At 35.0% G+C, this 16,694-nt stretch overlaps 1 long non-coding RNA gene across 1 annotated transcript; it reads right to left on the reverse strand.

Moving 5' to 3' along the window:
* Positions 1-8,440: 8,440 nt before the first annotated feature.
* On the reverse strand, positions 8,441-15,408 carry LOC121421638. Its single transcript, XR_005971012.1, has 3 exons — positions 15,099-15,408; positions 9,641-10,013; positions 8,441-8,578 (listed from the first exon to the last, which is right to left on the reverse strand). It is a non-coding gene; the product is annotated as an uncharacterized LOC121421638 (long non-coding RNA).
* Between the last annotated feature and the right edge of the window lie 1,286 nt (positions 15,409-16,694).

The raw sequence follows: 16,694 nt of genomic DNA on the forward strand, positions 1-16,694 counted from the left end.
CTGCTATGTTGAATCGCGTGATGCAGGTGAGACGATCAGAGGCATTCCACTTGTTTATTATTATTATTTCTTGTATATTCATTCTTTTTTTTATGAAAAAAACACAAAACCTTTAAATACATATAAAACAAAAAAATGAGGAATAAGATATCAGCACACAATATGGGGATTACTTCCCGTAAACGATAAGGTTGTTGATCGACGATCTATGAGATATTATATAAAAGAAAATCATTCTAGCAAGAGGGGATAAAGTTTTAACAAGTTCTTCGGTACTTTAAATTTTCAGTGTACCAAGCACCATTTGTAATATATTCAGCATTTTTTTTATTAGTTACAATTCCAATAATCTCAGTGGCCTAAGATATATTTTTCTGGGGTTATATTGACCCGTTAAGTAAAGAGAGAGAGAGAGGATTTATGTGATCAAGAAGTGATAAGATAGGAAAAAAACTGATTTGAAATGACTGAAAGAGAGACAGACCAGAGTGACGGAGTTAGGCTGTCCCGTCGGTGGATTCAGGTCCATCAACATCTTGAGGTTTAATCTTTTAATCTTTAATCTCCAGGGGGCAAACGTGTGTGGGTGTGTGTGTTTGAGTTTTGTCAGACGTGTCTCAATCAGATATGATTATTTACGTCTGGGACCGACCTTTAACGTCACCATCCGAAAGACGTGACCAGGGCTCGAACCTCTGCATCAATTTGTAACTTCCCCACATAGCTTGGATTACAGGCGCACAACGCCCAGTCTTTAAATATGGTGTAGTCTTTGCTCTAGACCCATGCAGTTATTTCAAAATAGGAAATTATTAGAAACGATAAAAACAGACAAACAATATTAACAAAGACGCCACAATATCATTGATGTAGAATAACGTTGTTGTTGTTGTTATTTTGGGTTTTTAAGGCGCGTACCATTCAGATCTGAATATTTACACCTTTTATTAATTTGACGTTTTTGTGGTATTCAATTCAATTCAATTTTATTTATTTCACTTCCATCAAACAAAAACAAGTTGTATACCAACTTACGGTATGCCTTATCACAGGGCTTTAAAGTTTTGGAGATGCTGGTGTCTAAGTTTTTAGATTAATCTTTTGCTTAATTTGTATTTTAAGAGAACTGGATGTGGGGTAAAGACAACTCTCTAAACCCAAGCATTTTAACTGGGTTTAATTTTAAAGATTGGTCTCAGCTTTGATTTTTTTCAATTTGTTTATCTTATAAATAGCTAGGTCTAGACGAAGGTCTAAGCATAATAATAATGTTATTCAACAGGAATAAGAATATGACAAAGTCTTCCGTTTTTTAAAGATTGTTTAAGTTAATTTGTAAATGACTGGGTCTGGAATAGAGACAACGCTCTAAACATGTGCTTTTGTACTTGGTCTTAATTTAGAGGATTGTTGGTTCTTAGATTCGTTGTTGGGGGTTGGGTTTTATTGTTTTTTATTCTTGAAATAATTGTGTCTGGAGGAAAGTCTACAATCGATCTCCATGTTATTCCACAGTAGTTAGATTATTGGGTATTTGTTTTAGACAATTTTATTTTTAAATAATAACCAAGTCTGGAAAATGGACGTTTTCTTTGCAAATGCATAATTACAATGTTTTGTAGGGGTCTTAGTATTATTATACAAAAGAATCTGGGTGTGGGGTACAGACATATTTTTTACTGGGTGTAAATTTCAAAAATTGGTTTTAGATTTGATTTTCTTTTTTAATTCATTTCTTAGATAACCTGGTCTGGAGGAAAGAGTACGTTTTACAACTCATGTTATTCCAAGAGAATATGATAGGGTCTTATGTTAGAAGATTTTTTTTCGTAATTTTTGTAATGATTAGGTCTGGAATAAAGACAACATTCTAAACCTCTTTTTAAAAACATGTTCTTAGGTTCAAGGATTGCTTGGTATTAGATTTGGAGTTATTTATATTTTTACTCTTAGCCTTATTTTGAAAAACAAATGACTGGGTCTGGCTGAAAGACTACGCTATATGTCCATGTTATCCAGCATTAATAAGATTATGGGGTCTTTATACGGTTTTTGTTGTTGTTGTATTGTTATTTACAATTTTTGAATAACAGGGTTTGGAGAAAAGGCTAAGCTCGATTTTCTTTTTTTCCACTGGAATATCATTATGGTATCTTAGTTTGGACTTATATTATAATTTTTGAAATAACTGGGTCTGGAAAAAAAGACTTTGGACTTACATTATAATTTTTGAAACTACTGCGTCTGGAAAAGACTGGACTTTTGTGCTATATGAAGGCATTACTATAGGGTTTTAGTTTTTAGTTTTAAATAACCGGGTCTGGAGAAAAGACTATGCTTGATTCTCAATTTACTCATAGCACGTATATTCACAATACGTTCAGTATAATTTAAAACAACAACAAAGACTTTGATTCCACCAGTTTTAATTAACTGGGTCTGGAGAGAAGACTAGGCTCGATTCTCATTTTTATTCCACCGGAACATCATTATCGTATCTTAGTTTGGACTTATATCATAATATTTGAAACAATCGGGTCTGGAATAAAGACTTTGGACTTATATTATCATTTTTTAAACAATCGGGTCTGGAATAAAGACTTTGGATTTATATTATAATTTTTGAAACAACAGGGTCTGGAAAAAGACTTTGGATTTATATTATAATTTTTGAAACAACCGGGTCTGGTGAAAAGACTTTGGACTTATATTATTATTTTTGAAACAATCGGGTCTGGAATAAAGACTTTAGGCTCATATGATTATTTTTTAAACAACCGGGTCTGGAATAAAGACTTTGTACTTATATTATAATTTTTTAAACAACCGGGTCTGGAATAAAGACTTTGGGCTCATATTATTATTTTTTAAATAACCGGGTCTGGAATAAAGACTTTGGATTTATATTATAATTTTTGAAACAACCGGGTCTGGAAAAAGACTTTGGTTTTATATTATAATTTTTGAAACAACCGGGTCTGGAGAAAAGACTTTGGACTTATATTATCATTTTTTAAACAATCGGGTCTGGAATAAAGACTTAGGCTCATATGATTATTTTTTAAACAACCGGGTCTGGAATAAAGACTTTGTACTTATATTATAATTTTTGAAACAACCGGGTCTGGAATAAAGACTTTTGGCTCATATTATTATTTTTGAAACAACCGGGTCTGGAATAAAGACTTTGGATTTATATTATAATTTTTGAAACAACCGGGTCTGGAATAAAGACTTTGGATTTATATTATAATTTGTTAATTAACCGGGTCAGGAAAAGAGACTTTGCACTTTTGTGCTATATGAACGCATTACTATACGATTTTAGTTCAGAACGGATTTGCCAAAAATCCATTCAAATTTATTACATTTGTGGGTAAAGTGCATTATTACATTTGTGGGTGAAATTATTACATTTGTGGGTAAAGTGTTATTACATTTGTGGGCGTTATTACATTTGTGGGTAAAGTGTTATTACATTTGTGGGCGTTTTTACATTTGTGGGTGCAACAGGGGGTCACCATAAAGTAGGTCAACTATTGTGACTTAAAAGACCTGATTCCCGACGAACAATCGAATCATTCGATTATTTTTTCAGGAAATAATTGAATGGTAAAAATGACAATCGTCCCAGGCCTAACATCCATGCACCATAGCGGTCACGCACAGTTCTCAAACTCCTTTGCTATTCGTTCATTGTGTGCAGAGAGGGCGGGATAAAATGACAAACACAGTACAACTCCTTTGCTATTCGTTCATTGTGTGTATAGAGGGCGGGATAAATGACAAACACAGTACAAGTACATGTTCCTTGTATATACAATGCATTTATTCCAAGTTCCACTCCCATCATATCAGTAAGCGCAGCTACCGGTAGGTCATGGAAGTAGGTCAATTTTTTAGTGTGTGATTTCTGATATTCCAGGAATCTCGATTAATCGAACTAATCGATTGTTTCCTCTGGCGAACAATCGAATGGCAAAAAGGGTATTCGTCCCAGGCCTATTGTCTACCAAGGATCATTGTAATTATACCAATTATTACTCTGCCTTATACCTACATACTGAAGCTTAACTAAGACATTCTTGAATGTTCTTATTATGCAATGTACTTCCTTAGAAAAAAATACTAAATTACTAAAGTGAATATGCATGAAATTTCTCTTACAGTTCTTTTTAAACATAATCATTTATTGGACGTCTTCATTGCCATCCCCCGCCATCCAAAAATCACAACTCTCCCTTTTGTACACACACACACACACATACATGTACAATTTGAAATTTACATTTTGACTTAAAAACGACCAGTTAGAAAGTTATAAATTTTCGGGGGTAAAAATTTGGAAATTCATTATTCTGCATGTTCAATTTATATAAATGATTATGAAAATAAAAAATAAAAATCGTAACTCCTGAATGGAGGATCTGAATCAAATAATGTGGATTTTTTTCACAGATACTGCAAAATCAAAGGAACCATAGAAAAAAATGACAGGCTGCAAGCTTACACTCTAACTACCTGGTTGTATAATTTGGTACAAATTTACCAGAAAGTTGCGTGCAACTTGAAGCAAGAAAGAGTTATATACAACATCATTTGATAAAGAAATAAGATTTTGAGGTGGGGCTCCGATGATCATATATACGTTTTTGTAAATGGTTTTGGAAAAAAAGAATGCGGGGTGAAGCCCCCGCAGCTCCCCCCCCCCCTTGCGCTGCTCCTGGCCTAGATCCAACACGACTCTACTGGGATTAAGCTTATTTCAAATCTAGTATTAGACTCATTTGTGTTTTGCATTTTGTATTGTTTTCATTGTATTGTTGAAAAATAATAGTGATACTTTTAGAAACTGTCTAACACATTGGAATTTCGGCCCATTCTAAACAATAAATATAAAATGATGAAGAGCATTTTGATCTGAATAAGAGAGAAAGTAAAACATTGTACTAACCTTCTAAAAGCTTTGTCTGAAGCGCACCCATTTCAGCCTCTTTCAGAATCTCTCCAAGTACTGCCCGAGAGTCTGTGCCATCTCTCTGCATGATTGTCCATCTACAGAATAGTTCGATCAAAGCTCCTTGGGGGTCTAAGAGATGTTTCGCCAGGGTATTCTTGCCCTCTGTGAGACTGAAGCCAAGGCCAACAGACAATTCATAGAAGTAGTTACCAGGAACATCTTTAGCAAGACATATTAGCTCCATGTCTTGAAGAGCACTATAAATCGAACTGCGTTGGGAGGAAGGGCAGTGGACTTATGTTAAGATTTAAAGATTATTTTAAATGTATATATTTTAGCAACATAGATGTAATTTTAACCTCTGAATGAAGGATTGGGGGAGAGCTAGGGGATCATGGAAAAAGACAAATGACATACAATAAAACAACAAATTTAACTAGTGGTCGCGGGTAAAACTTGCAAAATGGACAGATTGCAATGGCTTATGCCGAAAGGGTGGGTGCTGTCGCGTTAGGGGGTGTTGACACTAACGCGAAGATTCGTCCAAAGCCCCCCCCCCCCCGGTTTGGCCGAAAGGGTATGTTGGGAGCGTTATAGGGCGCGTCATTGTCGACAACGCCCCCAAATGGCACAACCGGGGGGGAGGGCTTTTCCCGAACCTTCGCGTTCAGTACACTCAGCGGCTAATTGTGAAGGCGTACGGCCTACTACAGTACGGCCGGACGGCTAGCCAGGGCGGCAGGGCGATGGCACGATCCGCTCATCGCTGCAGAAGCATATCTGAACAGTGGCGACAGAAATGATCCGAGTTTAAAGAAGCTTAACTTACCTAGAATCAAAATGAATCGTTGAAATGTCTTAAGAATATTTTCAAGCAAGTACTTGCATCACTCTTTCTTGAAAAAATGCATGATTCTGCGGAAAAGGAACTCAATTTCGTCGTATCACCGTTTCGACATTATCGACACCAGATACAATGTAGCGCGGCGTGCGTTCGGGCAATGCGCAATACCAGGGGATATATACTTAGAGAAGAAAAGACCACGACATGGCTGCAATGCACGAATAGCTCAATTGGTTGAGAGCGGCGCCTCGAAACCGGTGGTTGCAGGTTCGAACCCTCTCACTTCGATCGATGATTTTTTTTTTTATTTATTATTATAATTATTATTATTATTATTGTCATTATTTTATATTATGTTGATGATGAAGATTATGATGATGATAATCATCTGTGATATTTTATTGTTATAAATGATCATTATTATCATCGTTCTTATCTTTATTATTATTATTATTATTATTATTGTTATTATCACTATCATTATTATTACTATTATTATTATTATTATTAATAATATTATTATTATCATTATTATTCTTATCATCATCATTAAGTAATATTTTTATCATTATTATTATAATTTTCATTATTTTTAATTATTATTATGATCCATAGGACTAGTAACATGTTAGTATTTGGATTGATTATTATACTTATTGTAATTAAAATAATTTCTTCGTTTGTTTTTTTCTTTTCTTCTTCTTCTTTTTCCTCTTCTTATTCCTCCTCTTCTTATTATTATCATTGTTATTATTATTATTTTTTATTTTTGTTATCATTTTTATTTTTATTATTATTATTATCATTAAGCATTTTTTATCATTATTATAATTATCATTATAATTATTTTTATTTTTATTATTATGATCCATAGGAGAAGGAGCATGCTATTATTTAGATTATTATTATTATTGTAATTAAAATAATTCCTTCGTTTTTTATTTTCTTCTTCTTGTTCTTCTTCTTCCTCCTCCTCCTCTTCTTCCTCGAACTTCTTCATCTTTTTCTTTTTCTTCCGCTTCTATTTTTTCCTCCTCCTCCTCCTCTTCTTCTGCTTCTTCTTCTTTTTCTTCTTCTTCCTCTGCATCCCTCTTCCTCTCCTTCATATTATTATTATTAGTAGTATCATTTTTATTATTATTATTATTATTGTTATTATCATTATCATTATTATCATTATTATTATTATAATTAAGTATTATTTTCATCATTTTTATTATCATTATCATTATTATTTTTTTATTATTATGATTATGATCCATAGGAGTAGTAGCATGCCATTATTTGGATTAATTATTATTATTATTGTAATTAAAATGATTCCTTCGGTTTTTCTTCTTCTTCTTTTTCCTCTGCATCCCTCTTCCTCTCCTTCATATTATTATAATTACTATCATTATAATTATTACTAAATTTGTATATTTATAATTATCGTTGTCTGTGATTTTTTTTGTTATTGTTGTTCTTCATCATTATCGTATACTCCTTTTTCTTCTACATCATTTTCTTCTTCTACTACTACTACTTCTACTTCTTCTTCTTCTTCCCTCTTCGTCTCCTTCATATTATAATTATTTTTTTTACTATCATTATTAATCATTATTATTAATCATTGTTGGTGATATAATTTTTCTTGTTATTGTTGTTGTTCTTCATCATCATTATCTTATTCTCCTTCTCCTCCTCCTCCTTCTTCTGCTTCTTTTTCTTCTTATTGTTGTAATTATTATTATAATTATTATTAATATTACCATTATTATTATTACAATTATTATTATTATTATCATTATTATTGTAATTATTATTATTATTAGTAGTAGTAGTATTATTATTATTATTATTATTATTATTAAAAACAAAATAAAACGCACCCTTTCGGCACTTCCGGGGGGGGGGGGGCTTTGGACGAATGGATGCGTTCCAGTGAACGCACCGTGACGTAACGCTCCAAGCGCACACTTTCGGCCCAGCCGGGGGGGGGGGGGCTTTGGACGAATCTTCGCGTTAATGTCAACACACCCTAACGCGACATCACCCACCCTTTCGGCATAAGCCGATTGCAATGATATTTTGAAGGTGCCATCATTTCATATGTCTTTTTTTAGTTCATTATTTTATGAAGTGAAACCAGTATGTAATTGAGATATCATGATCCCAATAGGCACTAAAAGAATTGTGGCTTATACACAATACTCATGATGTCGATGTGATGCGAGAACTAAATATTTATATCATTCTATTTTCTGAGTGTATGCTTATGTAAAAAAAACTTTAATAAAGTTACCACATACATAACCGTCTTAAGTAGGTTTTTTCATCTATAATTCTTACTGTATTTACCTTTCACGAGGACCTGGGTTGAGCTCCACGTCCCCCGCAGTAACGAGCATTAACTCCTGTAGATTAGGTTGCCGAGGTAACTGTTCATCAACCGCTTCATTCAAGCCAGAACTGTACTTTGAGGGGGAGGTTGTGGAGGTGTGACACTCTCTAAAACTTCGCTCCCGTCGGGAAAATGGTAGGAAAAGGGAAAGAAAAATTGAAAGTAAAAAGGGAAAGACGACAAAGAAGGAAAGAGAAACAGAAGAAAGGAGACCAAAAGCGGGAGAAAGAGGCAAACAGAGAAAGGAAAACATTAGGAAAATAAAAGGAAAGCAGCAATAAAAGGAATGAGAAAGAAAGGAAGAGAGAAAGGGATGGGATAGGCAAAGTCCCGAGGAAACCTTTGAATGTGTCGGTGTACTTAGTGAAGCGGACTCTGTATGAGATGTTGCCTGTTGAAAAAACCAACAACAAAATGTCATGTAACACAGGCGAAGAGCTGTTGAACATCTTGTGGCTACCATGGCTATGGTAAGCTGTCAGGTCATGCAAGAAAAAAGGGGGTAGGAGAGGGGGAAAAAGAGGAACATAACTGGAGGAAAGCAAGTGTTTGGAATAAGGGGATGGGGAATAATTTTGAATTAGACATCTTTCAGGTCATATAACAATTTTGCTCGCGCTCGCATTGCCTTCACTATGCTGAGTGTGATTACAATATGTTCAAGAAAATGGCTTTCTGTTTTAAAATCAATGTGAATTCTCACGATTCGAGATTCAGTTATTTCTTTAGCGAGATACTCGCCCTATTGATGATAAGGAAAACGTGAAGAATATCGCCCGAGTACCCCCCCCCCTATACTCGTAGTGCCTCCTCCATACACGAACGTTAATTCGAAAGTTGGTGACATTTTTTCAGTCATGTGCCCTTCCTGGAACGAACTTCTGCATCTTTCAAGTATTTATGAAAAATAAATAAAAACTCAAGATTTTGATCTATGTTTATTTCATGTAGTACATTTTGGGGGGAAGATTTTATTGGGTTTTTATGATTTTGTGTTACAAACCACGTCAAAACAATACAGGTAATTTATAAATAAAAAGAAATAAGGGCGAAAACGGCATAAACATTATTAGTTTACATTAGAAAAGGTACATCTTATCAACAGATAATAAGTGATAAATAAGTAGTAAAAGCCGTCACTTTGTCTCTTCTAAATATTCTTCATCCCCTATAGTAAAGTGAACAGAAAAAGGAAATAACCAAGGGATAAAAACCAGGTGATTTACCTGTTATAAAAGATGAACAAAGGAATATATCAAGATTTTCTTAGTTAAAAAAATAATAATGATAAAATATCTTACAACTTAAATCTCCGTTTCCAAAAATGGCTTGTAAGTGTATTTTCTTGGCAATACGATATTCAGTAGTATTTTTTCTAGATATTTCAAACCATATTACCTGGCATAAATATTTGTTTAGATTTTGGAAAGAAATGATCAAATATATTACCAACCTTTTGATTAGAGGGTTTATGATGTACCTTCTCTACACAACTCGATGGTGGTGAATCTTGGTCCCCTTTGGTGCATGGTTCGGCATTGCAGTCTCCTTGTTGATTTCCCAACGAAGAATCGGATGAATCCATTTCATCTTGTCTGGCCTTGTGATCTTGCGACCCTCCTTCAGAATCATCCTTCTTCGCTTTGAGTCGTTTCCAAAGAACCCTTAGCCTCTGAATACGTTCTTTAAGCAATTCTTCTCTCATCTCTCTGACCACCCATTCTTTTATCCTATGGATAAAAGTTCCGATTCGGACTCTCCACTCACTTAAAGCCACGGGCATGTTGACGGAATCAGACGACACTTTCAGGATAACAGGCTTTGATCTGGAAAGATAATGATACATTGCTTAACCCTATCTAGGCCGGGGTATTTTGGGAGTTCATATGGCCGGGGGGGGGGGGCCTCCCAGGCCCCCCTAAGATCTCGGCCGTCGACAGCGCGATCGCGCCGAAAATTGGCACGCGGGTTTCCTGTGTTAGAAGCTCCTTGCTGGGACATAATCTACAAGATCATATAGTAATTTATTTCATGCGAATTGCTATTACGTGATTATGCTAATTTATGCGTAATTAGTATGCTAAATCATACTTTTTCCTCTAACTCCCTAAATACACCTCCAAATTTACTAATTTGTGGTATAGAAACTCTTTGTGCTGTTCATAGCAAGTGTAAATGAAAAAAATTGCAATATCAAATCATTTTCTTATGTATTATATTGTTTTTTGCAATTTCTTATGTATTTCTTTGTTTTTTGACCTTTTGTTTTTCATTGTTTTTTCAATGAAATTTGTTGGGGAATCTTCTGTGATCATAAAAAGCATAAAATAATTACATTTAGACCAGCAAAACTAAAAATAATCATGCATTTATGAATTTTGGTTGAAAACACAATTTGCATTGACTTTGTACACGAAATCACGTTTTTGAGCAATTTTTGGTCTGACATGCACTTACATAATGTTGCGTAATTTCGGAACCACATACCCGGGTGACGCAAAATTGGTCTCAAAAGTTGCGCAAGACTTAAAAGTAAAAAGTCAGCGAGCAGCGCGTTCAAAAAATTTCGCGCGGCGAAAATATCGCACAATTTGTTGAGGGGGGGGGGGCCTCGGACGCCCCCCGGCCTAGATAGGGTTAAAGAACAAGTCCACCCAAACAAAAACTGGGATAAAAAGAGAAAAATCCAACACGCACAACACTGACAGTTTCATCTAAATCGGACGTAAAATAAGAAAGTTATGACATTTTGAAGTTTTGCTTAATGTCCCAAAACATTTATATTCACATCCTGGTCGGTATGCAAATTAGGGAACTGATGATGTCACTATTTCTTTTGTATCTTATTATATGAAATATGAAAAATTCTAATTTTCTCCTAATTGTCCTGTGAAACAAAGTTTTATTTCGCCCTGAACGTATGGAATTACCACTGTTTAACATTTTATGTTTCAGTCAAGTTGGTCTATATTGTCAAATATGTAAAAATTGAAATATTGTTTAACTAAAAAAAAAAGAAATAATGAATGAATGAATGAATGAGGGGACATCATCGATTCTCTGATTTGCATGTGACTTAAGTGTGCATGTAACCATGATACATGTATCTATATATTGTGTGAAAAATAAGCGAAACTTTAAAATATAATCACTTTTTTAATTTTATATCTGATTTTGATGAAATTTTCAGCATTATGCTTGTCTGATTTTTTTCTATTGATTCAAATCAACATTTTTTTGAGGTGGACTTAAACTTTAAATATTTTGGCCTAAAAGTGCATTAGTATTGTAATCATTTACGGTAGTATGCGTTCTAAAAGTTTTAGTTGAAGGCTAATATGAAGAGTTTGTTTGCAAACGGGGTTAGATCTACTTTAGACCATTCCGAGAAAACCATGTTTGTTTTATTTTGTATTTTAATAGTTTTGTGCGAAACTAAATTTTCATGATATACTATCATGTGAACATAAAATTGGATATCAAAGATATATATGCATGTCTGTAGTAGTAGTAGTAGAAGTAGTAGTAGTAGTATAGTAGTAGCAGTAGTAGTAGTAGAAAAATGATAATAGTAGTAGTAGGGGTAACAGTAGAAATATTAGTAGTAGTAGTAGGTAGGAGGAGGAATAGTACTCGTTATATAGTTGAAGTAGTACATTGTTGACAGGTGTCGGAGGTGGGACATCTGGCCCTTGCCCCCCCCCCCTCCCCTTGAGAGTTAAAGCAAGTATGAATATTTGCATAACCACATCACACATTATCCAGGGGCGGATCCAATTCCCGCAAATAGGGGGGCGCGAAATTTTTTTCACCCGAATTTTCCCCGATCGGCCGCTCAAAATTGATTTTGTTTCAGGAGTTGTTTCAGTGGCGCAATGAGCCAAAATTTTGAGGGAGCTTGATACGGCATATCGCGTAAAATCAATAAGACGTTGCGAGAGAGTGAAGCAAGCGAGCAAAAATTTTGACATTTTGATTACAAAAATCAAAGTTTGTGATAGATTTTGACATAACATTTGAAAAATTATAGGCCAATACATATTTCACCCTTATCCCTTTCCTAATCTCCCCATTTTCTTGGTCGTGAAAAAAATGGGGGAGGGGGGCAAACGCCGATGTCCTAACAGTCATTTCTCAGCTTTGTTCTTACAAAACAACACAAAAAAAATGTAATAAACCCATAAGCCCTATTTGAATAGTTCGAGCGCGAAGCGTGAGATGAATTTTTTTGGAATTTCATGTATTTTGTCCTGAAAAATTGAATATTCTGGGCGATGTTTGTGAACCTTAACAAGATGCGTATGTGACTAGATAATACTGCGAGCGCGAAGCGCGACTAGAAATTTATAAAATGGGTTCTGGCTTGATCGAAAAGGTTTTTTTAAGGACAATTTGCCATTAAGACAATACATATTTCAACTTTAAGATAACGCGAGCGCGAAGCGCGAGCTTAATTTTTTTTTGACATTCCACCCTAAAAAATTGACATTCTAAGCACTTTTTGAAATAAACGATAAAAGTATAAAACTAAACAATTGATGCGATCGCAAAGCGCGAGCGGATTTTTTTTTTTTTTTTTTAGATTTCAGACCTAGGACACTCTATTCATGTCTTGTAAATCATGAAAAGGGAAGTTCCTGTACTAATAATGTGAGCGCAAACTTGATAATTTTAACACGTTTTGAATAAAGATCAAGCTGCGTATCTCAATAAACATGTGTGCACGTGTCCTAGAGTTAGACAAAAACTGGGCATTCTGAATACATTTTATTTTGTATCATGAAAATCAATAAATATTTGATATTCCGGTATGGAAAGGGTGATTTTAAGCAATATCTAAAGCAATTTGTAGGCAAATTGTGAAGTATATATGTGAATAGCACTTAGAAAATGATGCGAGTGCGAAACGCAAGCTGGTATTTTTGTTATTATTTTGACCTTGGACCTGGACATTCTAGGCCTAATGACATTTTGCCATCATATGGAAATGATGAATATCTTCCTATTCCCCTTCCTAAGCTTGATATAAAACTTGTCGATATTCCTTTCTAAAAAAGGGACAATTTATTTATTAGGAATTCATGAAAATTTTAATCGCGAGACGAAATTTTTGATAAACTGTCATAAAAGCGGATTTTAAGTAGTTTGTTGTATAGTTAATATATAAAGAATCTTATGGAATAAACAAAGACAATGATTATGTAGGCCTACTTGGTGAATCAAATATTTAATGCGAGCGCATTGCGTAACAAGCTGCAAATGATTTTCACACAATAAAAAGGAAATTTTACAGAGCACTTAAAATATCAATTTGTAAATCAAACAAAATAATAAAAGCTCGATCACCGAGCTGAAATATGTTTTTTATATCGGACTTCTAAACTTGATATTTTAATATCAGCCGATAGAGCAAGATATGCATCTCATCGAACAGGCTATGTGAGCGCGAAGCGCGAGCGAAAATTTAATAGAGTGACATGAAATTTATATTCTTAAATCATTTTTCAAGTCTTCCCCTGACCTTGTTTCACTTTATTCACTCGACTCCCTCCTCTCATGTTGTTTTCCTTTTTCCCTCTTTCGTTTCCTAGCTTCTTTTTTTCTTTTATCCCTTTCCTTTATTCCACTTTTTTTCTTTTTTTTTTGCTCCGACAATGGGGGGAGGGGGTAGGGTGGGCCCCTCGCCCCCCCCCCCCCCCGGATCCGCCTATGTAATCATTATCATATAAGCTACCGTTAAGTAAAAATCGCATTGCATAAACAGGGGCGAAATTATATATATCTTCGTCCAATCAATAATTTAAACCACAGCACGTGCTCTTCAAAAACCACACTTTCATGCAAAAACTGCTCCTGTCAATGAGCAGATAACTAGCATACAAAATATCCTGCATTTCAATGCAATGAAAGGAAATGTAGGACTGTTATTTTAACATTTTGTTTCCTTTAATAGTTATTTACAGTTCAAGCTTATGTATTTAGTTCAGCTTTGTTTACATTCCTTATGCTTCTGTTGTTATCCATTTACATTTGACTTTCAACCTACTTCTCCTGTCATTCCTTTCTTATTCAGATGTGTTCATTCATTACATTCCCACATCTGATTCTTTTGTTCAACATTATTATTATGTAATCATCCCAACATCTTATTCATCTCCATCCTCTAACACTTATTGGTTATTTTTATGAATAAGACTTTTCCACTTTCAGTTGGCTCCTCCATTCTCTTTATTTTCATTGGTTGATTTTGTGTAATTTAAATATATGCTAATTTTGTATTGCCATTATGAGTTTAGCTGAGGCAAATTAGCCCAGCTAATATTGCAGTGCACTACCAGACTTCATCGAGTTAAGTTCTATTTTGTTCCTGTGTCTTTAGAGTCAAGTTCCGTCTTCTCCTCTCTGTTTGCTTCTGTTTGATGTGTGATTGAGTTTATGTTACTCCCTTCTTAAGTTAAACATTTATTTCCCCCCATAAACTGTATCATTTTACAACCCCACTAGCATACAAAATATCCTGCATTCCAATGCAATGAAAGGAAATAAGTGACACAAGATAAGCTTTCTAGAAACACGCAAGAAATTTACAGATATGCCATGAGCATGCAGGGTTAATTGAATAACTCTTTGGATCTCACTCAGATCATAGAGTAACTGTCAATCATTTCACCTCTGATAAAAGGTCTTCATAATGTCTAATGATGTAGCAAAGAAACAACAACGATATAGCCTAAAATCTTCCCGCCTTTCCCAGACACGCACACATTGTAATTGTAAGGAAAGATCATCATGTTCACAGTTCATATGCAATTTCATGTGCAGTGTAAAATCATGACAGTACTGTACTATGATACAGCTACCCGACATGAATCCATAAATGAAGAAGATAGTCTGCATATCATGTTACTTACTTTCAGGAAATTGTCCTTGCCTCCAGTAATCGAGTGTACATTCGACGTGCAATGTATGAAGGCGCCGTATATACCATATACAAACATCTACTCCAAAGGAAACATTAATTTTCGTCAGTCAAATTCACATTTTCATTCGGTTAGAAACGCGTAGAAATAGAACGGCAATTCCACCTCCATATCTCATCGTCAAATAGCCTTTTTACAAATAAAATTTAACAGAGAAGTGAAACAATTTAGCTGTACATATTGTAAATGATCACTTAAATCCAGAAAAAATGACAAATGTGGTATTCCCCGCTAACAAGGACGCGCCCTGAGAACTATTTCCTGTGTCATAGTGCAAAATGATCTTGAATTGTATTGGACATGCTAATTTATTCGCTCAACCGTGTTCGGACTCAAAGTGCAAGTTCAGTCTGCCTATTTAGTGAGCATTTAGTCATGTTAGTACGACGCATGTGGCAAAAAATGTTAGGGAGTGGATCAAGGTATAGCTTTATACCGTATATAATACAGTGTGAGACAGTCACAGTGTCAGGATAAAGTAATAAAATTACAAGACACTCCAAATGTTCTCATATTTCAGCGTTAATTATGGTATATGAGAGTGTAGCATATTTGGCGTGGGTGAAGAACACCTAGAGCTGGCATGTAGTGTCTGCCTATCCAAAATTCATCCAAATGGAGGAGGCTATTGATGATATATTTAGATGTAAAATAATTTGCACTCTGTTCACAGTGCTTCGTTCTCCATTATACTGCTTACGTCAGCAGGTGGAGCGAGTGTCTTCCTTGAACAGCGCCATCATAATTCAGAACGGTGGTTATTTTTCCTTCAGGTTTCACGGGCCTAATCACTAGTGGCAGGCCATAGATATTCATTCGAGCCAACCCATTGCTATTTTTTTTTTGATATGGCTGATTGACAAAGTGTATGCACATGATTCTCCATCTGATTCTATTTTTGGTAATTACTAAACTTCCTTTTCCCAAATTGGGAAGAAATATCACCAATTTTGGACTATATTTTGACTGGCGGAAGGATTAGGGCTATTTTGCTGTTTGAGGTGATGAATCTGCTTCCCCCGACGATGTCTTCAAACACGCCAATTTCCCCCGGTCGAGGGACCCTTTTCTGGTCAGATATGGATTGCCAGATATAAATCCTATCCACTGGTAGTAAACATTCGACCCCCGAATTTCATCCTTATTTTTTATGAATATTTTAAAGTGCCAATTTAACACATGAGTCTATGGAGAATGAATTAGGCCTGTGTAACCTTCACGGCTGAGCGGCAAAAAGGGCCGGTATATTTTGTTGCAGTTCGGGAGAGGAGCAGCCGTGCCAATACAGTAGTATCAGGCGATCTCCAGTAACAACATTATGTTTAATCCGATATGTTTGGTAATGGACGAGGTTAGGGGTTTTATACTACCACAATCACAATTTTGAGGGGGGGGGGGGTAAAAACTGATATTTCGTTTCTTTCATGGTCTTTCTCTTGGGACATATTTTGTGTTCTTCCTCTTATTTCTTACTTCCTCTCTTCACTCATTTTCCCTTCTCTCTTTCCATCACTTTCTCTAAATTTC

This window comes from Lytechinus variegatus, chromosome 9 (assembly GCF_018143015.1).
Source record: "Lytechinus variegatus isolate NC3 chromosome 9, Lvar_3.0, whole genome shotgun sequence".
In the NCBI taxonomy this organism is placed as follows: domain Eukaryota; kingdom Metazoa; phylum Echinodermata; class Echinoidea; order Temnopleuroida; family Toxopneustidae; genus Lytechinus; species Lytechinus variegatus.